This window comes from Erinaceus europaeus, chromosome 7 (genome assembly GCF_950295315.1).
Source record: "Erinaceus europaeus chromosome 7, mEriEur2.1, whole genome shotgun sequence".
NCBI classification, from domain to species: Eukaryota; Metazoa; Chordata; class Mammalia; order Eulipotyphla; family Erinaceidae; genus Erinaceus; species Erinaceus europaeus.
Window position 1 is genome coordinate 3,863,074 of NC_080168.1, and position 26,167 is coordinate 3,889,240.

The window sequence follows — 26,167 nt, forward strand, 5'->3', positions numbered from 1 at the left end:
CATTTCTTCCCAAGTCCTAAGAGCCAAAGATACACCTCACCCCCATCCGTTAAGAAGGAAATGTCCCATTAGCCTAACTTTCTGTCCCAAGAATGTATGTTATCCTTTCTTCTTTACGTGACATCTTTCTTTTACAACATTAACCCTCCCCATCCAAATAAACTATTATTTTGTTTTCCTGGAATCATCACTAAAGCAGCGTTATAATCAGTATCTATGGCTTGTCTTACCAAATAAGCTGTACACAATAATAGCTGTGGAGGAATTAAATGAGGATGATGGAAGAAATCCCTCAGTCGTCAGTATGTATTTTTATTTTTATTTATTTTTATTTATTTTTTTCCCTCCAGGGTTATTGCTGGGCTCGGTGCCTGCACCATGAATCCACCGCTCCTGAAGGCCATTTCTTCCCCCCTTTTGTTGCCCTTGTTGTTGTAGCCTCATTGTGGTTATTATTATTACCATAGTTGATGTTGTTCATTGTTGGATAGGACAGAGAGAAATGGAGAGAGGAGGAGAAGACAGAGAGGGGGAGAGAAAGACAGACACCTGCAGACCTGCTTCACCGCCTGTGAAGCGACTCCCCTGCAGGTGGGGAGCCAGGGGCTCGAACTGGGATCCTTTCACTAGTTCTTGGGCTTTGCGCCACGTGCGCTTAACCCACTGTGCCACTGTCCGACGCCCAGTATGTATAATCTTGATCAAGTCAGCTCCTCTCTTTCCATTTTCACTTTACTCATCTACAAAAGAGGTTATGATATCCTAAGCAATAATGCTTGTAAAATGTGATGCCCGGGAGTCGGGCTGTAGAGCAGAGGGTTAAGCGCAGGTGGCACAAAGCACAAGGACCGGCATAAGGATCCAGGTTCAAGCCCCAGCTCCCCACCTGCAGGGGCGTCGCTTCACAGGTGGTGAAGCAGGTCTGCAGGTGTCTGTATTTCTCTCCTCCTCTCTGTCTTCCCCTCCTCTCTCCATTTCTCTCTGTCCTATCCAACAACGACAACAACAATAATAACTACAACAATAAAACAACAAGGGCAACAAAGGGAATAAATAAAATAAATATTAAAAAAAAAATGTGACGCCCATCTCTGGAAGTCCTCCCTTGAATTGCAATTGTTATTCCCCAGGCACTCACAGCTTACCATTCTTTGCTCCTTCCTCCTTATCTTCCCTGAGATAATGAACACCTGCCTAGATCACTAGCTTTCACATTGCCCTATGCAAACATCAGTCTAGAGAATTAATTTGTTTCCCCCAACAGATACAATGTTTTATCACTTGAAAACTTTGCTCCAGAGCAGGGGTTGCTAATCACAACTCCTGATCTAAATCTCTAACAGCATTGTTTTTGTATTATCACATAAGCTAATACTAGTTTCTGCATCAATAAACAATAAAGGAGAAACAAGATTCTAAGATGAGTACTATCCTGAGGCATAGAACATTGTATGGAAGAAATCACAGTATCCATAAGCAAAGTATCACTGGAAAGGTACTCATGCTCATTCCTTTAGGTTGTGTCTGTTGTTTTCACTTGATGATGGCAGAGTTGAGAAGTTGCTAAAGAGACCAGATGGCCTACACAGCCTAAAATATTTATTATCTGGTTCTTTCTAGAAAAGGTTTGTCTACTCGGCACTAAACACCTCCTTTTTAGAGTGCCTTTCTTCTTCACATCTACTCTGTCCTCAACACTACGTATTCTTATCAAGACCCAGTGTCAATGCCACCTTAAGATGGTCTTCCTCATTGCTGAATGTAGGCGAGAATCTCTTCCCTCAGGGTTCAGAGTACTCACTAGGACAGAAGAGCTGCCCAATAAACACATCCATGAAATGAATAAGTTAGTAGCTCATTTCTCCCCAAGAACAATGATTACAAGTGGCATTAGCATGGAAAATTTTTATTGCAGTTATCTAAATAGTGCTTGTTCCAGTGGAACTATCTAGGTAATGTGTGCTAGGTGAAATATAACTGCTAAAAAATGTATTAACAGTAACATTGTACTGAAGGCTCATAATGTGCCTGGCAGGATTCTGAGTGCTTTAAAGAGAACATTGACTTCATTTATGTAACAGCACTCTGAGTTAAATATGAGTAAACCCATTATACAAATAAGGGGTATCAAAACACAGGGCCAGATTATATAGCTAGTAAATAGATTTAAAAGGAAAGAAAGAAAGCAAGAGAAAGAAAGAAACGTGAATGTAGTAACAGTCCGGATAATTTAGTCAAAATCATCAGTCTTTAAAAGCAGCTGAACATTCTTAGTAGATACCAAGATTCTCAAAGATGAGTTCAAGGATTCCTGATGTTATTGGTCTTTTAAGAAGTTTTCCCAGTGGAAATTGTTTTCACAGCAACACTAAAACATTATTTTCCTTCTCCTCTCATGTTTTGTCACAAGCATACAGTAGAGTTCTCTAGAGACTAAAGGACAGGTAACATCTCAACATATTGAATGCAGAAACAGATATGACAGACCAGCAGCCTTTTATTAATCCAAAATTAAAAAGTAGTTTCCAAAAACATAACCACTCTACCACTCTTCTCACTATTTGCTTCTGCTTTGGAGGAAAATATAGATGGTTTTCACTTAAAATGCTACATATATATATATATATATATATGTGTGTGTGTGTGTGTGTGTGTGTGTGTGTGTATGTATATATATATATATATATGTTTAATTTTTAATTGTTCAGTATTTTTAGATTTTTTTTCATTTAAATTTCAAATAGTGATGAAAATACATAAACTAAAGATCTTTGAGTTCCTCAGCTTTTTTTTTTTGGAGGGGGGGTTAGTGGCTTACAATAGATACAGCTGTTGGTACATGTGTAAAATTTCTCAGTATTCTGCAAAACACTCCCATCCCCACCCTAGTAACCCACCCAGTAACATCCCACCTCCACCATCCTGCATGAATACCCTCTCCCTGCTCCCTACAATACACACAGACACAGATACACACACCCCAGTGCCCAAAATCCTGTACAAATTCTCTGTGTTCTCCTTTCTGTTCTTACTTTTCAACTTCTGTCCATGAGTGAGATCATCTTATATTCATCTTCAATTTTTAATAAAGTCAACTAGTCCTAAGTGCAAAGCAGCTAGGCCCTCCTAGGTAGACCATGGTGAGCTTTTGAGAGACTTTGAGTAAATGAGGGCAGGATGAAAGTTTAGTCAGGATCAGAAAAGCCACAGACCAAATTGCAGCTACTCACATGAGTGAGTGAGTGAGTGAGTGAGTGAGTGAGTGAGTGAGTGAGTGAGTTGGGATAGGAATTATTCAAATGGGTGGGTGAAGATAGCATAATGGTTATGCAAAGACACTCACGTAATAGATTCAAAGAATAATAGTAAGAGCTAAGGGGCAGTAGCACAGTGGGTTAAGTGCACTTGGCATGAAGCTCAAGGACCAGTGTAAGGATCCTGGTTCGAGCCCCTGGCTCCCCACCTGTAGGGGAGTCACTTCACAAGTGGTGAAGCAGGTCTGCAGATGTCTATCTTTCTCTCCCCCTCTCTGTCTTCCCCCTCCTCTCTCCATTTCTCTCTGTCCTATCCAGCAACAATGATAACAGTAATAATAAACACAACAATGATAAACAACAAGGGCAACCAAAGGAGAAAAAATAAAAGTGCTGAATGGAGTCTGAGGCATTGTAAGAACCATTTCATCTCTGTATCTTACTAGACAGGCTCTATCTCATCTATAGTCCCTGTCTTGTCTCCCTGTCATTCAAACACCATTTAGAAAAATTTACTGTATTGAAGACCTCTGGCCCACTGTCTGTATGACTGTATGGGGAAGAGGGTGCTGCTAACAGGGGCCATTCCCTGTCCCCTCCTGTGGGTTTCCTGACTTCTGTATGGAAGAATCACGAGTTAGGGGCCAGGTGATGGCGCATCTGGTTAAGGGCACATATTACAGTGCACGAGGACCCAGGTTCAAGCCCCTGGTCGCCACCTGCAGGGCTGTAGGTGTCTCTCTGTCTCTCTCCCTCTCTAGCACCCTCTCCCCTCTCAATGAACATATATTAGGAGAAAGTAAGGACAGAAAAGAACAAAGTACAAAACATGCAGGAATGTAGACCCCTTAGAAAGAGATAGATGAAGCCCCCCACCCCACCTCTTCCATTATAAACTCCCCTTCAGAGGAAGGGCAGGACCCTCAGGGGTTGTACTTCAGCCTTTGTCTTCAAGTGCTCCATCTGCATGCTGTGGCCTTTGCCTTCAGGGAAGGAAAGAGTGACGGGTGGTGTATTCAGACAATTGGCTTCTGACAGCCTGAGGCCCTTCTCTTGGCTTCCTGCAGGGTGCAGGGTGGGGGGAGGGTGCTGCTTTCCCTAAACTGCCTTCCGATAATACTACCTTCCCTTTATTCTCTCCAGGAGATTTTTTTCCCCAAAAAAAATCAAAGACAAAGACCACCCCTGGAGACTGGATTAACAGTTGCTTTCTCAAGCTTCCATGGGTGAGTGTGTGGTACTTTACAATATGACTACTTTATCTGCCAGAGTTTAGTTGGGGAAAGGCACTCTGGAATCCCAAAGTAGAGTTGTGCATTCATGTTCTCTGGGGAACTGTATTCAGTGTGGTTTGTAAGCCTCGGGGAGCGTTAGAATGTCTTTTTGATGCGGTACAGGTTGACTGAGCTCTTATAAGCTGATGAAAGAACCCTAACAATGCAGACACTTGATTTTGATCAGTACAGTAACCAGGGCTCCTCTGGAATACAAGAAAGCCATTTAAGGATTGCATATAGCAACTCCCTGATTCTCTAAAACCAAAAGCCATAAAATCACACATAACAGGAAGCATTCAACACCCATTACACGCAAATGACTTATAAAGAACACAGGCTGGGTTTAAAACAATTTCCTGGAGGATGTGTGTTTTATCACTTATTGTTTGAGCTCTTTGCCCAAAAAGAAGCTTCTCCACCACTCCCCACAAGAGCCCATTTAATGGGATTCCTTTTGAAGATCTGCCCAAGCAGAGCAGGAGACAGGCCTGTTCTCCTAAAATCTGTCTTGTAAAAGACAAACTTATAAGAGATTATAATTGAAATAAGGTTTAGTTTTTACAGACACTCAAATATTTGACTTCACAGTGTTCCAATATGTATAATTCAGAACTGACTTGAGTCTGCAGCCTGAAGTCTTCAAACTAGTTTGAACCAATGAAATTGTGTGTTGACACTTACTAGCGCTCATGCTTAAGATTTTATATGAGTGCCTCTCCCAGTTGTACCAAATGGATATGTATATGAGAAAGTGAGTCTAACTCTTTAGGAAGTTTGGCTGTGCTTTTCTGTTCATTTGCTTTGCTTTTTCACTAAGGTCTCTCTGTTCCTTTAACAGAAAGCATAGTGCTTTTTTTTTTTTTTCTTTCCCCAAACATTAGTAATAAAACCAATACATTTCCTCTTAAAATTACCTTGGGTCTTCAAAGGCCAAGTTGAGAATGAGCTTTCTAAAGGTTAATTTACAATCAGACTTTCTCCCTCCTGAGGAGAGGAAGAGAGAGAGACATATAAATAAGCAACTTTTCAGGCATTCAAAGAATTGTTAGTACAGAGAAGAGTTTGAGCTAGTGGCATATCCTGCTGGTAAGTGAATAGATAAACAATAGTTAAATATATGAACTTCTGTATTTGATAATTAGGGTTCAAAAATAAATAGTTTCAAAGGAGTGCATTTGTCTTAGCTCTGAGAACACACTTTGGAGAGAATAACCAGGTCCACAATTATACTACAAGTACAGGAAATTTTTTAAATGGAAGCTTTGGTCATAAATTCCCATTTTGCATGTGCTTGTGTGGCCTTGCACACCCCCCCCCCCCAAAGCAAAGCAGTCCAGACCATTTCAAAAAGCTTGTCTTAGAATCTAGAAGAAAGTACAACGAGGAGGATAGAGAAATTTCTTTGGGGGTGGGGCTTGGGGGGTGTAAATAGCATAATGGTTCTGAAAAGAGACTCTCATGCCTAAGGTTCAATCCCAGGTTCAATCCCCTGCATTACCACAAGCCAGAGCTGATCAGTGTCCTGGCTAGAAAAATTAAAAAAAAAAAAAAAAAGAGCAGGTCCTCATGGAGGAATGGTAACATGTCTGACTCCAGAAAATAAATAAATAAATTAGAATAAATAAATTACAAATAAAAAAAGGGAAGTTTCATTTTCTGTCCTTGTCACTCTACCTGGTAAATTTGTACCTGACTCTTTTTTTTCATCTGAACAAGAACCACTGAGTCAATCTTGATAGAATGAGGAAGCACTGCCCTTCTCCTTGGCCATCAGCCTTCCTGTCATTGAATTACGGAGGGTGAGGATGGTATAAAGATACGACTATAAGCAAGGGGAAATGGGTAATGCACTTGACTTTAATAGTGATTGGAACTCATATCTATAATTGAAGAAGTACATGCAAAATTGTCACCAAACAATCTCACTCATAGAACTTCAGAAATAAAGACAGATAGGAAAAAAAATAACCACCACCACTAACAACAGTAAAACTTGGTCTAACTTGAGTGAATTATACCAACTTAAAGACTCTGGGGAAGGAAAGAGGGTAAGGGAGTGTGTGAGAGAGTAAAGTGCTTTGGTGTCCTGACACATGATTATGGAAAAGGACCCAGGTTGGGGTGAGAATCTTCTGCAGACCCTTATCTGCAGAAGATAAGCAGATGAGAGATTGTACACGTGTCAACAGCTGTACTGAAAACCATTAGCCACACCCCACAAAATGATAAAAGGAAAACAGTAATAATAAGAGTCCTCATAAAGTGCCTGTCAAAGACTGTGTTGGTGGGGCTGGGTGGTGGCACACCGGGTTGAGTGCACATGCCGCCATCTTTGAGGCCCCAGGCTCAGGTCCCTGCCTTCCTCTGCAGAGGAGGAAAGCTTCAATAGTGGTGAAGCAGTGCCGTCATTGTCTCTCCCTCCCTTTCTGTCTCTCCTTCCATGTCACGTTGTCTTTTTCTCGGTCTCTCTCCACAAATGAATAAATAATGTCTATTTAAAAAAAACTGTACTGGGCAATACTTTGCAGCATTTGGTTTGGCCCATGGTGTGTTTTTGAGCTGAATCTAAATTTTAGACTTTTCTTGAATGAACTGTAGATCTGGAAAAATGAATGAGTGATGATCTACTGGAATGGACTGACGGTTATCCAGTTTAACAAGAGCATATAATCTCGAGTTCACCATGATTCCGCATTTCTTCACTTAGTTTCCCTCACTCACCCCCAACATCACCCCGCCAGATATTCATCGGGATGCGGCATCATCTAAGTTCATTTCCCACGGACCTGCCAATATACGCGGATATCTTCGCCCACCCTGTCCAACGCTTGACGTCTCGTCACCCAATCTGGTCCCCTACGCCTACACTGAACTTCTCTGTTCCAGACTCTTGGAAACAGAGTTGGCAGTCAGCTGAGGTCAAGAACAAACACCTCATCACAGACCCCTGCAAGTGTCAACCCGGCTTTGACCTAGCACGTTATGATTGGGCCCTCCTCGATTGCTATCCAACAGGCCATGGCCGGTGCACCGTTATGTTCCATCGCTGGGGAGCCAGAGACGACCCGAACTGCCCCTGCGGCTCCAGACAGACTATGACCCACATAGTCAATGACTGCCACCTCTCCAGATTCAAAGGAGGTCTCGAAACTTGACATCAGGCTCAACCTGACACTGTCGACTGGCTACGGAAGAAGGGCAAACGCTAGAAGAAGAAGAACTCACCCCCTTTAAAGACTTCTTCCCCATAGTCTCTTGTGTTTGGGATTCTTGGTCTAGACTGCACAGTGAATCCAGACCAGCAGTTACAGAGGAAACAAAGCCGTCTCAATGGAGAGAATGGACACGTTCTAACAAGTTTCATATCCAGCCGGGGGGTTGCTTGCATTTGTCCTACTCAACTACTATATCACAGAAACTCATGTGCAAAATAACTACTAAATAAAATCTTCTGGGGGGGGGCAGATGGTGGCACACCTGGTTGAGTGCACACATTACAATGCACAAGAACTCGGGTTCAAGCCTCCCTGTCCCCACCTGCAGGGGCAAAGATTCACTACTAGTGATGCACATTGCAGGTGTGTTTCTGTCTCTCTTCCCCTCTATCTCCCCTCTCCTCAATATCTGCCTGTCTCTACCTAATAAATAAAGATCATTAAAAAATCTAAATAAATTTTTCTGTTTCTGAAAATATTTGCAAGTGAATTTCTCCTTTAATTATGAATATAATGTTGAAAACATTAAGATTTTTTAATAAAAAATGACAATCTTTATATTGCTGAGATTGTAATTATTAGCTAAATAACAGGAATGTAATGAATCTGGTGTAGATGTTATAACTCTGAAGCAAAAATAACTCCAGCAAGGAAGAAAAATAGATTACTTAAAAAAAAATGATTACAAAGAAAGAAAAACATAGATAACATTATGTGATTGATGATTATGGGTGGAACAAAAGGGAAATTTAGATCTCAAAACATAGACCGTCTCTATGTAAACCATTTAAGAAATGATTTTATATGTTTTCCATCCTGAGTTAGAGGACCAAAGTATGGCTAAAACAATCCAGCACAAAATTGTCATTTTGTACTTATGAAATTCTACATTAAAATATGAACGCATCTTCTAGGGAGTTATAAATGTAAAAACTTATAATGGGATGAAGGCTGGGCAGTAACGCACCTGGTGAAGCAGCCACAGAAGAATGTGGAAGAACCTGCTAACGGGCCAAGGACTGGGGTTTAAGCCCCTCTCCCCACCTGCAGGGAGGATGCTTCACAGCAGTGAAGTATGTCTGCAGATGTCTGTCTTTCTCTCCCCCTCTCTATCTCCCTCTCCTTTCTCAATATCCCTCTGTCTGGTCCAATAAAATGCCCACCAGAAGCAGTGGATTAGTAATGCTGGCACCGAGCCCCAGCATTAGCCCTGGAGGCAAAATGAAATTAAAAAATAAATAAATATTAAGAATTAAATCATTCGGCAGTCGGGCGGTAGCACAGCAGGTTTAGCGCAGGTGGTGCGAAGTGTAAGGACCAGCTGAAGGATCCTGGTTTGAGCCCCCGGCTCCCCACCTGCAGGGGCATTGCTTCACAGGCAGTAAAGCAGGTCTGCAGGTGTCTGTCTTTCTTTCCCCCTCTCTGTTTTCCCTTCCTCTCTGTCCTATCCAACAATGACTCAGTGATGACATCAATAACAACAATAAAAAACAAGGGCAACAAAAGGGAAAATAAATAATAACTAAATAAAAATTTACCCAAAAAAAGGAATTAAGTCATTCCAAATAAGAAGCAATCTTCTCTGAGGTTTGAAAGATAATGCAATCCCAAGGTGACTTAAGGTCATTCCTGTCGTATGCTTTACATTGGCTTGTTCTAGCCCTCCCCCCCGCCAAGAGAATTGGATCAGGCCTGCTAATTTCGCGGGCCCGCTTGGCCCCGCCCCAAAGGAACCCCGGGAGAGGGTTCCTGAGTTCGAGAGTGCCAGAGTTGGTGAGTTCCCGAGTTCGAGAGGAAGAGAGAGAGGGCCAGAGGGTTCCAGAGTTGGAGAGTTCCCGAGTTACAGAGTAAGAGGGAGTGCTTGTGCCGCCGCAAAGAGACAGCCGAGTTCTGTTTGGTGATTAGTTTGTCTTAGTTTGTGAATCTTTGTTCCTGAATAAAGAAATACAGCTGCCCTGCCCAGCCGTTGTCTCCGCGTCTCTGTTACCCGCCGTGAAGCTAGACCTGCCCGGCAAGAGCCTCCGAAATTTTAACAACAAATGGCGCCCACGTGGACCTGACCTGCTCATCTCTCAGATAAGTAAAGACAATTTGGCTACCTATGCAGTATGGCCTTCTCTTCTGCTTATGAAGAGATCTCCAAAGGCCTCTGCCCTTTCTTCACAAGACTGTTTTGCTGTTTTTGGAACATTTATCTCTGGACCACTCTGTGGTTTCCACTCGCTCGGGCGAACTCAGAACAGCCAGCGGGAAGAGCCAGCGGGCGGGAGGCGAGGCGCGGAGCTGCTGTTTCCACCTGGTTAAACAGCCAGCCAGCCGGCTGCGCCCAGACAACCCCGCGCACTGCGTCTGCAACCCCGCAGCCTGCAGGAGGCTGACGCCAGCACGCAGGAGCCCAATGCCTCCACACAGGAGCCCGACGCCAACACGCAAGAGCCCGATGCCAACACGCAGGAGTCCGATGCCAGCACGCAGGCCAGCCCACAGGAGCCGGCTCTCCACCGCGTGGCGCAGGGCACTGGACGTGTGATCCCTCCACGCTGCTCGGCCACTGCGAGCAGGGCAGCAGACATGGCAGGACCATGGGGCAGGGCCACGGTGGCCTATCATGACCGCCACCCCTGTGCACCTATGCCCACACCTTCTACAAGCCTGGCCTGCCTGCCCTCTTTCTATGAATTCTGGAACCATCCTGGGCCTCCCGGACCCCCGGGCTCCCTGCCGAAACTGGGCACACGAGATCTCCAGCCGGTCCGGTCTGAAGGCAGACAAGCTGGAGTACGCAGAGACTTGTGCAGAGATCGCAACCTGCAATTCCTAGAAGTGGAGCTGCTCGGGAATGGAGCTGCACGGGAAGCCACCTCCGGATGGTGAAACCCCCCCCCCCCCAACAACTAAGACAGTACAGATTTAAATTCGTGTTTAAAATGACATGTCTTCATAACAAAGGTTTCTCTCCTTGTGTATTAATGACCATGTTTATGTGTATGTTTAAAGTTTGGTAAACAGTAGCTTTAAGGCTAAATTCTTACTAGTCAAAGTTAAATGAAAAAGGTTTTCAACGTAATTCTCATAAAGATAAAAATTAACTTACATTTAAAGTCTGAGGTAAAAATTAGTTAACAATCAATATATTTCAACTAAGTTGGTCTAAACAAAAGGTTAAATAGACTTGTTGATATGTAAAACACTACCTTCTCTATTAGAAATGGTAGATCGCACAATGGCTATGCTAATTATTCTCATGCCTGAGGTTTCCTCTCCGGCCCACACCTAGGGCGTGTCTCCATCTTGAATGGGTGTAACAAAAGGTTAAAAGACGTTGTTGATATGTAAAAGTCTCAAATTCCTTCTCTACTAGAAACGTTGGATCGTGCAGTAGATATGCTAATAACAAGTTTTGTTTCATAGTAAGTAAGTTGCAGCCAGCTGCCTGTGGGACTCTAGGCCATTCCCCACCTCCATGCAATTGCCCATCGAGGCAAGTAGCCCCCCAGAGGCAAGAAATGTTGTTTGTTTTTTTTTTTTGTATCTTGTATCTTGCCTTTTGTTGCCCTAGTTGTTCTTGTTGTAATTATATTGTTGTTATTGCTGATATTGTGGTTGTTGGATAGAACAGAGAGAAATGGAGAGAGGAGGGAAAGACAGAGGGAGAGAAAGATACCTGTAGACCTGCTTCACCACCTGTGAAGTGATTCCCCTGCAGGTGAGGAGCCGGGGGCTCAAACTGGGATCCTCAAGCCAGTTCTTGCTAAACCTGCTGCGCCACCACCCGATTCCCAGGAACTATCTTTTAACATAAACTCTATGGCCATGCCAATAGCAACCTTGAGGGCACATGTGGCTCCCCACATGTCCCCCTGTCTTATATCATGTTTTGATGTTTGGCAGACACATTTTAACAACACATTCCGGTGGCCTAGGAGGATCCCAGGAATTCTAGCAAAGTCCAACACGATGACCATTGCCTTCTTCCATTCTCCTAGCCCCATCAGGATGCTTCCTCAAGTTTTAATTAACAAAAGCACATCATTTATGCAGATCACTTCCCCCCCAGGATCAAGAAAGACCCCCAGAACTAGTGGATTATAATGGGATGATTTAATACTGAAAGTGGAAGAGGGATGGGCCTGAAGCCAAGGGTTGTATCTGTCTACATGATGGTAAGAAACCGTAAGAGGCAGCTTCTTAAAATAAATAAATAAATAAGTAAATAAAAGAGCTCAGCAATACTTCATCCTCATGAAACCAAAATGCAAATACTAATCGCTAATGTTTATTGGCTACTGAGTCCAAGGAAAGAGATACTATTCTATATTCTTTGCAGGTATTAATTTATTTGAATATTTTTTTCTTCTTTTCTTTTTGTATAATTTATTTTTTTTCCTTTGTTGGGGGATCACTGTTTTAGATTTGACGGTAAATACAATAGTTTTTACATGTATAAAATTTCTTCGTTTTCCACATAAGGATACAACCCCCCACTCGGTCCTTCTCTGTCACCCTTGTCCAGGACCTGTACTCTCGACTCCACCCCCACCCCAGAGTCCTTTACTTTGATGCAATACACCAACTCTAGTCCAGGTCCTACTTGTGTTTTCTCTTCTGATCTTGTTTTTCAACTTCTGCCTGTGAGTGAGATCATCCCATATTCATCCTTCTGTCTCTGACTTAATTTCACTTAACATGATTTCTTCAAGCTCCATCCAAGATGGGCTGAGAACAATGAAATCATCATGTTTAATGGCTGCGTAGTATCTCATTGTGTGTGTATATATATATACCACACCTTGAGTTTATTGTTGTTGTTGTTTGTTTTTTCTTTTTGCCACCAGAATTATTACTGGAGCTCTCTGTGTCTACACAACTCCACCATTCCTAATGGCCATTTTACGCTTGATTGAGGCAGAGAGAGAAAGGGTAGGAAAGATGCCTGTAGCGCTGGTCCATTGACTCTAGTTTCCAGCCTGCAGGTGAAGATTCAGGTTTGAAACAGTGTGACAGTGTGCTCCATGGGGTGGTTCCCTGGTCTGGGTATTAACTTCTCAACAGTAAGAGGCACATTTATTAGAAAAGCAGGGCCAAACTCACCAAACAGGCAGTGACAGTATGCCAGTCCAAAAAACTTACAACATCTGCTGGAAGAAAACTCTGGAGACCTCAGGCACTTCTTGCCTTGTGTTGTTGAATCATGGATGAATCCTAGGAGATTGAAGGTCACAGAAAGAAAGAAAGAAAAAATGTTGTTGAGAGAATCAGCAGCTTCTGACAGTGATTTCTTTATACATCATGTCATATTTAGATAGCACCTGACAGATACTATCTCCCTAATCTTTCCATTAGGGAAGCAAGATGAGGAGAGTTAAAATGACTTGTTCAAGGTTATAAAAAGCAGTGCAGTAACAAAAAATACTTTTGCGCTTTCTGACTAATCTTAGCCCCTATGTGCATAGACTACAGGCTGTGCTGTGCTGACTCTTGAAAAAAATAACTTTCTAGAAAGTAATTATGACTTGGCTCTCTACCTGGGTTGACCTGTGGGACTGTGTCTGCCTGCCAATTATGTAGAAAAGAATGAACTGAACAGTGTGACAATAGTTGCGTAAGCACAGAGGGGTGGGGGTAAAGGGAGAACAGTGTCAGAACCCCAACACTACAAGGAAGGAGAGGAGGCAGAGAACACATTGTACTATAGGACCGAGTGTGTCAGCAAAGACGCAAAAAGGAAATAATGAAATCAATGTATGTAAATACTATAGTTGATTGATATACGCTGAATATACATTCCTTTAGTACTTCCATATATATGAATATATACATGTATTATATATATATAAATATAAATATTTAACATATGTGATGCACACAGGACCCACTGGAGCACACTAATGAGATACAGCCATTCCCCTTGCATTTCTTATTTAAGAGTACTTAGCATTTGCTATTTTAAAAAATAATAGTAAGTGTGGTGCCGGGATAGCCTGAGGGTACTTCTTCCCAAGCTAGTGCTCTCTGGGTCGGAGAGAATTCAACTGGAGCCGATCTAGGCTGCTGCGTGGGAGAGGGATCAGGAACCCTTGCCGCACCAACTTTGCAGGAGATACACTCTGGAACTCTCGGAGCCGGAAAGCAATTTCCAAGTGTCTTTAATCAGAAGAGCAGCTGTTTTTATACTCTCCAAGTAGGGTGGAAACAGGATGTGATATAGAGAGGGTGGAGAGAAAAGTGACTGGTGAAAATCAGAGTGTGACAAGGAGGGGGCGGAACAGGCGAGAATCCTATCACTGAACCACCAATGCCCTGGAGGGAGTGCTTTATGTAAATGTAAAAGTGATTTATGTAAATAGACCAAAGCTTTGAATGGGATCAGTAAATCCCTATATAGGCATATGGTTAAGCAGAAGCCAGGGGGAGGTGGCATACTACCCAACACCGTGGGGCCAGTGGTGGCTCACCTGGTGGAGCACACATGTGACAGTGTGCAAGGATCTGGGTTCTAGCCCCCAGTCCCCATCTGTAGGGGTAAAGTTTTGTGAGTGCTGAAGCAGTGCTACAGATGTCTCTCTCCCTCTCTGTTACCCCCCTTTGCTCTCAATTTCTCACTGTCTCTATTATATAAATAAATAAAGATGATATAAAATTTTTAAACCAATAATATTTATTTATTTATTTATTTATTTTCCCTTTTGTTGCCATTGTCGTCTTTTTTATTGTTGTTGTAGTTATTATTGTTGTTGTTATTGATGTCATCGTTGTTGGACAGGACAGAGAGAAATGGAGAGAGGTGGGGAAGACAGAGAGGGGGAGAGAAAGACAGACACCTGCAGACCTGCTTCACCGCCAGTGAAGCGACTCCCCTGCAGGTGGGGAGCCGGGGGCTTGAACCGGGATCCTTATGCCAGTCCTTGTGCTTTAAGCCATGTGCACTTAACCTGTTGTGCTACCGCCCAGCCCCCCCCCCTTTTTAATGGTGTATTTCATGAAAGTGAGAGAGAGAGAGAGAGAGGTTGAGAAGGGTCAGAGAGAGAGAGGTTGAGAAGAGTCAGAGAATCACTACACCTCTCTGGGGTGTACATTTCCTGAGACTGAATCAGGAGTCTCACGTAGAAGAGTTCAGGCCTCTGCCCACTGAGCCACTTCCCCATCCACAACATTCCTTGCTTTACAGTTTCACCCAAATCTGACAGGTGAATATCATTAGGCCCTGTTCCGGGCACGCAAACCAAGAGGCAGAGCCATTCGGTCAGTCCAGTGTGCACTGCTGTCTGACGGGTGGATCTGGTATATGCACCCGTGTGCCTGCCCTGGCTGTTATCCTTTCATGAGCTGGGATGGACTCCCTCCTCCTCACATTTCCCATTTGCAAAATGCACAGTACCCTCTGTGACTCAGGTACACACCCACCTTCCTTGTCATTGGGTAGAAGGTGAGAGACGAGAGAGGGAGAGGCAGAAAGTAAGGCAGACAGTAAAAGAGGAGAAGCAATGCTAGCTTCCACTGTGAAGGGACTGCCTTGTGGAGGCTGGGGGACTGAACCCTGGTCCCCATAAAAGATAAAGTGTGCTCTGAACCAGGTGAGCTCTCTCCCAGTCCTCTACCTTTCCAACAAAAACTGGACTCTGTCCAGCTTGGCCCTCTCTTCCCTTCTTTCTAGAACTAGTTTGATCTTCGATACTTTTCAGCAAAATTTGATTTGAATATCTCAGAATGCAAGAATTTCCCCACTGACTGTCCTCTTGGCTCCTGCAGCCTTTCCTGCTCAGTCCCTCTCTTTGGCATCTTTGTTCTCTGAAGGGAGACTTACAAATCTGGCACTTGAGTGGAAAACTTCTTCCTTGACAGTTCCTATAAAGCTTTGATGTAGGAAATTCCTTATTATATGACAAAAATAAGTGTCTTTAATTAAAAATAGAAAGGGTTTCCAAGTAGTATGGGAGGTGGGGAAGGAACGGGACTGTTATTTCCAAAACAAAACATTCCTGCCCACTGCCATCTGCACCCACTCTGTAGTGAGAAAATGTGTGTTAACTGAAGGCCAGTCTGAGGCTCCGTGGGAACAGGTGTTCAGCTCACGGACAACAATAGAAACAACAGCAACAGAATTGCAAGTGTTTCTGGCATCCCCGAATGGGATACACTTCCAATGGCAAACTCCATTCATTGGCCCCTTTGTAGATACAAAGAGAGAGAAAGGATAGAAAAGTGTAATACATTTCAGAAAGTCCATGCTTAGGATCTCATTTCATAGTCATGCTTTCAACAGCTTATTAATCCTTATTCAACAGCTCATCAGAGAAAGACTGTGCAGAAATAAAATTATATTAAAAAGTCTATGCAAGAGGGAAGCCACGTTGTCTGTCTTTGGTTTCAAGAAAGAAAGTCTCAGACCTGAGAGATAGGGATATTGCTCAGAACTTGCATGTCTGAGGACCCAGGTTCAATCTTTGGCCTCATTATATGCCAGATCTAAGTAACTGAGTGATTCACCTCTCTCTCTCTCTCTCCCTCTCCCTCCCCCTTTCCTCCTCCTCCTCTCTCTCCCCATATAAATAAGTGAATCTTAAAAATAATCATAATAACATTGGTAAATGATACATAAAAGATTTGGGAGGGGGCCAGGAAGTGATGAAATGGGTTAAGTGCCCATAGTATGAAGCACAGGGAACCTCTGCAAGGATCCTGGTTCGAGCCCTCGGCTCTCCACCTGCGGGGGGGGGGGGGGGGAGGGGAGGGGAGGGGGCACTTCACTAGCTGTGAAGCAAGTCTGCAGGTGTCTCTCTCTTTCTCTCTCCCTCTGTATCTTCCCCTCCCCTCTCAATTTCTCTCTGCTCTATCCAATACAAAGGGGAAAAAATGGCCACCAGGAGCTGTGGATTCCTAGTGCCAACACTGAGCCCCCAGTGATAACTCTGGAGGGAAAACAATAAATAAAGAAAGAAATAGCTAGATAAAAGATTTGGGAGAGAAACAAAGATGAAATAAATAGCAGAGTCCCGTAATTTACAAATGAAGTTGCAACTATGTTCTAATATCTTGTTGTAGAATTATCTTTGGTTAGCCTCCCTTAAGAATGATGGTATCTGGGGGGGGGGGGAACATTTTTATTGTTGTTTTCCTCTCTACCTTCCATGCCTCACTCCCCTAGAAACAATAACAGACACACACACACACACACACACACACACACTCATGGCTTGGGAACTTCAAAAACGCAGAACTGCAGGTCCCTACCAGACAGACTGATTGTATCAAGATGTTCAGGTATGTACGTCAGACTGATGAGGACTTCTCCTCCTCCTCCTCCTCCTCCTTCTCCTCCTTCTCTTCCTTCTCTTCTCTCTCTGTCTCTCTTTGGAGGTAACTGTTGGGGCTTAGTGCTGGCACTGCAAACCCACCGTTCCTGCCAGCCTTTTTTTTTTTTTTCCTTTTTCCTTTTGTTGGATAGGACAGAAAGAAATTGAGAGGGGAGGGAGAGAGAGAAAGGTAGACACCTGTAGACCTGGATCCTTGTGCTGGTCCTCGTGTGTATAGTACTATGTGAGCTTAACTGGGTGTGCCACCACCCAGCCCCCTGATCTCTCTTTACAGTAGACAGACACTCCTTAAAGAAGCCCAGCGCTGGGGGTCTGGCAGTAGCACAGCAGGTTAAGTGCACCAGAAGGGCAAGGACAGGTATAAGGATCTGGCTTCGAGCCCTCTGGTTCCCCACCTGTAGGGGGGGTTCACTTCACAAGTGGTAAAGCAAGTCTGCAGGTGTCTATCTTTCTCTCTCCCTTTCTGTCTTCCCCTCCTCTCTTGATTTCTCTTTGTCCTATTCAACAACAACAGCAATAATGATAATAATAATAACAACAACAAAGGCAACAAAAAATGGGGGGAAAGTGATCTCCAAGAGCAGTGGATTTGTAGTGCAGGCATCAAGCCCCAGTGATAACCCTGGAGGAAAAATAAAATAAAATAACCAAATCTACATAATATTCTGAGACAATATTTTTAGTCCACCTGCATATGAGCTGTCAAGCTCAAAAAAACATTACTAAAGTTATGGTCCCTTCAGAACATACCTAAAGTAGACTTCCTAGCTTCTATCTACCCCAAGATCCCTATTTTCATAGGCTCTACTCCTACTTTTGCCTTTCTGATTATTAAACATCTTGTCCTTCTTTATATCTTAACTGCCTTTCAGCTACCAAACTGCAGACACTACTATGACTCTATCTTGACCTCCTTGGACAGACAACCTCACCAATGTGTCTTTAACCTCACCTCTCCAGAACCCTAACCCTTAGGGAAGATAGAAACAGGCTGGGGCTATGGATCCACTGGCCCATGCCCACGTTTGGCTGAAAAGCAGTTATAAGAAATCAAAACTCCCACCTTTGGTACCCCAAGAAGAAGTTTGGTCTATACTCCCAAAGGGGGAGAAATATTAGAAGAAGATGACCAGAGGGCTCTGAACTACAATTCCATCAAGACTCTGAGAGAGAAGAAGAAAAAAGAAAGGACATGCAGAAGTAATAATAGGCGTAGGTGTGACTCAGAAATAAAGAGAAGGCAGGACTAGAACTCTCACAAGGCTAGACATGGACCTTCCATATGAATCAGTAATTCCTCTCCTAGGAATATACTCCAAGGATTCCATAAAACCCAACCAAAAAGATAATGTGTATGCTTATGTTCATAGTAGCACAATTCATAATTGCTAAAACCTGTAAGCAACCCAGGTGCCCAACAACAAATGAGTGGCTGAGAAAGCTGTAGTATATATACACAATGGAATACTATGCAGCTATGAAGAACAATGAACCCACCTTCTCTGATCCATCCTGGATGGAGCTAGAAGGAATTATGTTAAGTGAGCTAAGTCAGAAAGATAAAGACGAGTATGGGATGATCCCAGTCAAAAACAGAAGTTGAGAAAGAATAACAGAGAAGGAAATTCAAAGGAGGATTTGACTGAATTTGGAGTAGGGTACCAAAATAAAAACCCTGGTGCTGGGAAATTGTGCAGATGCAGTCACATCTGCCATGTTGTCCCCTCAGGCTACTGCTAGTTCCCTTGAGAGTTGGGACATTCTAGGAGTGCCTGTTCCACCATGTTGTGCCCTCGGGGCATTGTCAATTCCCCGAAATAGTTGGAATGCTTTGGTTACTCCTCCCCCTTCCCATTCTCGTGAGAGATACTCCCATAAAATCCCTTCTTCTTCCGCACCTCTCTCTCTTGCCAGCCCTTCACTTCAGTGGTTAGACGTAGGGAAGCTTGCTGCGTGAGGTGTCCATTTTTGCTACCTCCATGTGGCCCAACCTGCTTCTCTCTCACCCAACTCTGAGGTGCCAGCGCAAATAAAGATTTGTGTTCCCTCTTTGCTCTGAATCTCCTTTCTCTCTTCTCCACGGCGCAGCTCGACACCCTGGTTTCAGGGTGAGGGTGGATGTTCGACTTCACTGGGGCTGGGGGTGGGGGGAGGAAAGGATGGGACACAGTCTTTTGGTGGTGGGAATGGTGTTTATCTAAACTCCTATTAATTTGTAGTCATATAAACCACTATTTAATTAATATGAGAGGGGAAAATTGATTGAATGTCAATCCATTTCTATGACCTTGAAAGTACTACTGCAGTTTCCAGTGGAGAGAATGGGGATATAGAACTCTGGTGGTGAAAACCAGTTATCTCATAATTTTGTAAATGAATTTTGTAAAAATGAATCACTAATAAAATAAAATAAGATACAAAACACAGATTGACAAAAGACCTAACTAGGATAGTGTACTGCTCTGTATTATGTGTGGACCAGGTTGAAGCCAGGCCCCCACTCAATAAAGGGAGTTTTGAGCTCTGGCTTCTTTTCCTCTCTCTATGCCTCTCTGCTTCTATATGAAAAAGTAAATCAAGATAACACTCTTGTATTCCTCACAGTCCGTTGGGAGTGTTCTTGTGCTTATTTTTCGGATCATTTTATTGGGATGGGGAGAGTTAGTGGTATGCAGTACAGTTGTTGGCCCATAGAGACGGTTCCTCCTCATCTCCTTGTGTCTATCCAGCATTCTCACCCTCCCATCTTGGGTCTGTTTGCAGCCCTCGGCACTGGGACCCTCCCCTACCACCTCCCATGTTCTTCTTCCCCAGAGTCCTTTGCTTTGGTGTAATGATCTCACTGATAGGTGGAACTTAAGGGCCAAGGAAATAAAAGGAGAAAAAAATATATATATCAAACGAATCTTGGACTGGATGTAGTGGGGAGTGTTTCGAATCTTCTATCTGTTCTAATGCAGAATCCCATGAGCCACTACCTATGCTGTTAGACCATGAACATCAAAATATGCAGCCTTGCCTTAGGAAGACATTTTAACCACACCATCCTGGGGTCTTGGAAGCTAAGCTCTGGGACCAGTTCAGTCACTGCACAGATCAATCAGCAGGAGTTTTTCCATTTAACTTCCTTAGACTTCAGATTTTATTTTGCTTTATGTTTATTTTGCCACCAGGGTTATTGCTGAGGTTTGGGAGCTACATTCTATATTTTTCTTCTTTCCTTTTTTTCCCCTTTCTGATAGAGAAGTAGAGAGAAAGAGAAGGGGTGAGAGACCTGAGGAGACAAGGAGATATAGAAAGAAAGAGAGACACCTGCTGCACGTCTCCCGGAGCTTCTCCTCTGCAGGGTGAGGAGTGGGACTGGGTTTTGAATTCTGGTCCTTGTGCTCAGTAATAATAACATGCACTTTACTGAGTGGTCCGCCCCCCAGTCTTGGGTACCATCTCTCAAGACAGGGACCTTACATGAGAACAGAAATACTAAAGTATGGGGGAGTCGGGCAGTAGCGCAGTGTGTTAAGCACATGTGGCGCAAAGCCCGAGAACTGGCTTAAGGGTCCCGATTCGAGCTCCAGGCTTCCCACCTGCAGGGGAGTCGCTTCACAGGCGGTGAAGCAGCTCTGCAGGTGTCTGTCTTTCTTTCCCCCTCTCTGTCTCCCCTCCTCTCTCCATTTCTCTCTGTCCTATCCAAAGACAGCAACAAACAACAATAATAATAACCACAACAGTGATTTAAAAAATACTAAAATATGTCCACAGAAAAGAAGGGTACAGATATTTGTAAAGTATACCCAGATTCTCCCCCTCGTTCTTGCTTTCTTCCATTCTCACATATACTCTGTATCCACATGTGCATATTAAATTTGGAGAAGTTTCTTCTTTTGTAGAATCAAATATACTTACAAACTAAAGGGCCTCCAACACCTTGCAGTAAAGAAGTAAATACAGAAGTTTCCACAAGACTCTCTGAAACTAGTCTGAGCAGAAATGATTCCCACCTCTGTTATAGTCTGTATCCAGAGATCATATTGTGAGAAATAATGGACTAGACACTTCAAAGGATTCTCCCAACCCTCCCATCCTATCTTTGACCATTTTCCCCCTCTTTGGGTATTCTGCTGTGTTTTAAACTTGTCAGCTCCTGGCTCTCAAAGTAATTGCAACAGTATCTGTAATGACAAATAAAATGAAATTTTGCATCAGAAAACAATAGATCCCATGCAAGATACTTGGGCTCTTTGTTTCCACTTGGCATCCACATGAGTTAATTGACTTGGCACAAATAAAGTTTATTATTTTTTGTGATCCAAACCATCATTGACTAAGTGAACTTGCATTTGAAAACGGCTTTCACCTCATTTTGAAGTCCATGCTATAAGTGGTCATGATGCACTTGCTCAACTACAAGTCGATTATTTTGAAATGAATGCGCACCAGAGTGTATTTTTGTCTAGCTACAAATATCCTGAGTCAGTGCATATCTAGCCGCTATGATTTTTTTAAACATTTATTTCTTCCCTTTCATTGTCCTTGTTGTTTTATTGTTGTAGTTATTACTGTTGTTATTGATGTCTTCGTTTTCGGATAGGACAGAGAGACATGGAGAGAGGAGGGGAAGACAGAGAGGGGGAGAGAAAGACAGACACCTGCAGACCTGCTACACCGCCTGTGAAGAGACTCCCCTGCAGGTGGGGAGCCGGGGGCTCGAACCCGGTATTCTTACTCCCGTCCTTGTGCTTTGCACCATGTGTGCTTAACCCGCTGCACTACTGCCTGACTCCCATCCAACCACTATGAAATGATACGTTTTCCCAAATACATTGGAAAAGACTCCTCTTTGGAGTCTCTGTGCCTCGAAAAACTATTAAACATATGCATTTTTCTCAAAGAGGAGTTTTCTCATTGGAGTTCCTTATTTTTCAGCATGGAATCTAGTTCTTTGTTCTCATTCTGAATTCCATGACAATAATGAGACTGTCACAAATGACAGAACAGTTCTACTCATGTCCTTTTTTACTCTCTATTTCTAGAGACACACATTACATCACTTTTTTTTAATATTCTTTTTTAAATTTTCCCTTTTGTTGACCTTTTTATTTTTATTGTTGTTGTAGTTATTATTGTTGTTGTCGTTGTTAGATAGGATAGAGAGAAATGGAGAGAGGAGGGGAAGACAGAGAGGGGGAGAGAAAGACAGACACCTGCAGACCTGCTTCACCGCCTGTGAAGTGACTCCCCTGCAGGTGGGGAGCCGGGGGCTCGAACCGGGATCCTTATGCTGGTCCCTGTGCTTCGTGCCATGTGTGCTTAACCCGCTGCGCTATTGCCCGACTCCCTACATTACTTTTCTTTTTTTTTTCTAGAGCATGGCTCAGCTGTGGCTTATGATGGTGTGAGGGATTGAATCCAGGACTTTGGAGCCTCAGGCATGAGAGTCTCTTTACATAGCCATTATGCTATCTACCCCCACCCCACACATTGGTTTTCAAAAATTCCATAGTAAGCAACAACCTCTCCAAGTTCTCCCTCTCCCCACTCCCAGGGCAGGAAAGCTGGGTAATAAAAGACTCATGTAACTTAATGGGCACTGATAACACCTGAATTAGGCAGCACTAAATAGTGATGAGGCTGATCAGATCACTTCTTTCAAATCAGAAATGAGTTTTTGAGTTTTTTTGATCAGCATTCACAGCCTCTCTCCCAGGTGGATTTCAGCAGAGGAGAAGGCAGGTGAAAAGGCAGGGAGGGACAAGACTGCTTTTGTTTCTATGAAAGAAGCAGGATAATAAAGGAATACATTTCCTATGCCATCCGAACTTCAACACCTATTGCCTAGCCATCTCCAAACCTTCTGTAAACCTCAGCCGTCCCTTTTCATCCTCTGTGTGCCCACCTAAGCCGGGCTGTACATTTATGACCTGTGAGGGCCGGGTGTTTGAAAAAAAAAACCTGCTGTGTGATTACTTACTGAGCTCCAGCTTCTCAGTGTGTGTGGTCAGATTAATCATTTATCAAAAGAGCCCTTGTCACAAATCTCAGTGATTTCAATCATGAGGTTATTTTCCTTATTTTAAATACGAGTGTAAACACTATTTGAAAGTAGTCTTTTAACCTTTGAGAAATGGCATACGATTTCCTGTGAGGGAAAGGTAAATGCTATTTGCGTAGAAAAAAAAAATACCCAGGGAGAATTTTATATTCTAAATCTCATATTACAAAAGGCTACTCAAACCCAGGCAATTTTAATGTAATAACTCATGTAGTTAGCATTTCCCCTTGGTCTGACATGCTTGTTCTACATAATAGTCTAGATTATCCAGACAAGATGCATTTAAGGGGGGGGGGGGATGTCTGATTACTACCCATACACGTGTTTTGCTAAAAATCTGATTGCAATAATTTGTTTCCCCACAATTTCTGCTTTTAGACCATACATGTTATAATGTTCAAGACATCTCTGCTCACCTTCTTAGCATTACTACTTGAGTCAAGTCACACAAGAGAATACCTCCAGGTGCTAGGATCATTAACTAAGGATATTAAACCCGTAAATAAAATCCTTCCTGTTTGTGTTTTACCAATGAAGACTGCTTCATTTTTTGCCACCAATTAACATTAAAAAAAAACTCCAACAGAATTTACAAAAAAGATTAAAGACATTTTTCCTTCTACAACCAATTAAGAAAATCAAAAAGGAGAATGTTTTGATTCATGTTCATCATATATATGTAAATAGATCACATAAGGGCTTATGTTTGCAAGTATGAAATACCAAAACACAAACGAAAAATATTTTGGCATCTGTCCGGCTCTGGAGCTGGCTAGCTTGAAGTGTGACTTGCAAGTGTTTTCATCCTGCTGTTCAACATGTATTGATGTGAATAAATTAATTACAGATTATTTTTTTATAAAAAACACAGTGAACTTTCAAAAACACAATGAAGGAGGAGGACTCATTCAGTCACTCACATCTGATAGAAGTTGAGAGGGAAATGGTAGTTGAATGGTCGATGGAATGAAAGACAAAGCCTGACCTTCTCTGTCAAACAGCACTTTGTTCTGACAGTATAAAACAACAGGCAGCTGGGGGGGGGGTGGTTATTTAATGAACATTTCCAAAGAGATAGGAGGGGGTCTGTTGTTAAAATTTTTGTAGGCTTTTGTTGGCTGGGATAGCTTCACGGGCGGGTAACAGAGACCCGGAGACAACGGCTGGGCAGGGAAGCTGTATTTCTTTATTCAGGAACGATTCATAAACTAAGACAAACTAATCACCAAACAGAACTCTACTGTCTCTTTGCGGTGGCACAAGCACTCTCTCTTACCCTGGAACTCAGGAACCCCAGAACTCTGTCACTCTGGAACTCTGGAGGGCTTTTTAGGGGCGGGGCCAAGCGGGCCTGCGAAATTAACTGGACTGATCTAATTCTCTTGGCGGGGGAGAACTAGAACCCAATGTAAAGCATACAACAGGGTCAAGTGGTGATGCATTGGGTTAAGCACACTTAGTATGAAGAGCAAGAGCCCATGCAAGGATACAGGTTCAAGCCCCTGTCCCCCCATCTGTAGGGAGGTTGCTTCTTCACATGCAATGGAGCAGGTCTGCAGATGTCTCTCTGTCTCTCTCCCCCCTTATCTCCCTCTCCCCTCTCAATTTCTCTGACCTAGCCAATAAAAATGTTCTATACAATAAAATGTCCATCAAGGTTGTGAGTTTACCAAGTCATTGATTGGTTTAGCAAAGATCTTGAAGAATTCCAGTGACTTCTATTCCCGACAGACTTGTATTAATAGATAAGTCGAAGAGGAGGAAAAGAGTTCTTCCAGAAATTCCAGGAGTAACCCAAGTTCAGAAAAATACATGCCAAGGCACTAGGCAATTGTCAGCGGAAGTAATTAAAGACCAGCCATTAAAATAGTTGGACTAGACTGGCTTATCCCTCCTCTGCCTAACAAGAAACTATGATGTTTTCTCTCCTTGCAAACACTTGGGAAATATTTTCTTTTACAGCACAGCTGGGGAGGGAGCCTACAATGAGTGTCCCAGAGACAGAGAAACACAGTTCAGCCCGAGGCCATTGTTAACCTTGACAGTCACAGCAGGAAAGGAAAACAGGACGGTAGCTCTGAGTTTTGCTCTCTGAAGTGCGGATTTTGACATAAGAGCCCCACTGAGCAGACCCTGGGAAGGTGGCCCAGGTAGTTGACAAAAAAAAAAAAAAAAAGAAAGAGGCACACCCCCCCATATGCAAAAGATGATTTTGTACTACACTCTACTCCTTTGCTTCTTCTTCTAGCGTTTGCTGTAACAATGTAACACCCCCCCCCCATCCCCACTGCAAAGGTGAAGGATTGAAAACAGCTCCTTGTAAGACAACACACCGCTTTATCAGGCTTGAGGCTCAGATTCAGTCCCTGCGTACCCTGAGCCTTAGCGAAGTACAGCACACCGCCCCCCCCCCCAAGTGGACAAAAAATAAAAGGGGCTGGTGGGAGAAAACTTACCCTGAAAAGGGATGAAGGGAGGCTGAATTCTCCCCCATGAGTCCAATGCAAAATTCGCTGGAAAGAATAACAAGATAACACAGTGACACAGGGTGTGTGATTTCCAAACCCTTCCTTTATTAAGTTCTGAAGAAGAATTCGTACAGAGATGAAATTAAAAAGAAGATAGAGCTTAGGGAAAGATTCTCCCAAGAGCTCTGGAATGCAGCCAAAGGCCTTTCCATGTAAAGTTTTTCTCCTCTTAGACCCCACCTACGTCACACCTGGGCCAGCTTCCTATTGGCTCGCTAAGACTGCCAGGTGAGGTTACTTCCTACTACATACCTGCAGTGCAAAGCACCTTTCTTGTGTTCCCTGCCCTGGACTGGTGCAGTGTCCTTGGACCCAAATTCCGAGTGTGCAGACCTGGTGAAAACAAATTGTCTGTGCTCTCAGAGGTCTCCCTGTGCCCCTGAACACTTGACCTGTTGCAAGAACTCAGGTTTGAAACTCCCCCCCAACTCCCCAACTATGATAAAGCATCTCTCTCTCTCTCTCTCTCCTCCCCCAACTGTCTGAAAAACACCAACCTGGAGTAGTAAAGTCTTAGTGATAAAAAAAAA

The 26,167-nt window shown here is 43.3% G+C and overlaps 1 long non-coding RNA gene across 1 annotated transcript in view; it reads right to left on the reverse strand.

The window, feature by feature from the left end:
- Positions 1–25,635, reverse strand: part of LOC132539366 (uncharacterized) — a 75,615-nt gene extending 49,980 nt beyond the window's left edge. The window contains exons 1-2 of the long non-coding RNA XR_009550603.1: positions 25,566–25,635; positions 12,838–12,948 (exon numbers count right to left, since the gene is read on the reverse strand). This is a non-coding gene — a long non-coding RNA (uncharacterized LOC132539366). The remainder of the gene's footprint in view (positions 1–12,837; positions 12,949–25,565) is intronic.
- Between the last annotated feature and the right edge of the window lie 532 nt (positions 25,636–26,167).